The sequence below is a fragment of the Nannospalax galili genome, unplaced genomic scaffold, assembly GCF_000622305.1.
Source record: "Nannospalax galili isolate Female #2095 unplaced genomic scaffold, S.galili_v1.0 scaffold212, whole genome shotgun sequence".
NCBI classification, from domain to species: domain Eukaryota; kingdom Metazoa; phylum Chordata; class Mammalia; order Rodentia; family Spalacidae; genus Nannospalax; species Nannospalax galili.
The window spans coordinates 262,723-263,413 of NW_008333884.1; the positions used below are offsets into that span (position 1 = coordinate 262,723).

At 60.3% G+C, this 691-nt stretch overlaps 1 protein-coding gene across 1 annotated transcript in view; it reads right to left on the reverse strand.

The window, feature by feature from the left end:
- Positions 1-184, reverse strand: part of Sez6 (seizure related 6 homolog) — a 51,111-nt gene extending 50,927 nt beyond the window's left edge. The window contains exon 1 of the mRNA XM_008828703.1: positions 119-184. The gene's annotated coding sequence lies outside the window, so the exon portion shown is untranslated. The remainder of the gene's footprint in view (positions 1-118) is intronic.
- Between the last annotated feature and the right edge of the window lie 507 nt (positions 185-691).

The following is a 691-nucleotide window of genomic DNA, read 5'->3' on the forward strand; positions in this document are numbered from 1 at the left end:
GCCGCCGCCGCCGCCGCCGCCAGCGCCTGACAGAATCAGCACCACGGCCAGCGCCTGGCGTCGGCGCCGGGGATCGCCGCGCGGGGCTGGGGGCGGGGGCGCGGGAGGAGCGGCCTACCGTAAAGTCTCAAGCAAAGGCGCAGACGACCCAGCGGCCAGAGCACAGGCTTCGGAGCCACTGCCGGCCCCGGAGAAGGACTGCCTTACTAATGTGGCACACAGACCCCGCCTTTCCGCACTGCCCACGCCCAGCCAAACCTGCCACCCTCTCCCGGGTTAGCAGCCTGCCAAGGTTTTAGGTTCTAACCGGATTTTCCATTAGAGACAACACCCCCCTTCCCCACCTCTCTCCACCCCATCCTGGTACCTGGGGGCTCCTAGGGTGACCTGGGAAGACATACACCAGTGAGGCAGCTGGTGAGGCCTCGGTGTCCTTGTGGCAGCTCCGTCCTAGGCCGATAATGAAGATGGCTTTTGAGCTATAAAGGACAATAAATTATTACTTTGCGCTCAATAAATGCCAGGGCTCCAGGCAGCTGCATCAGCAGCAAACTGTGCTCACAGAAAAGCTTAATTATCCTGATATTATAGTTAAAAACCGGTGGCCCTTGTGGCTCAGTGAGACATTCTCCACTTGGCAGGGGGCAACCTGGGCCAAGCTGTGGGGTGCTGAAGGCAGCATCAAGATCCC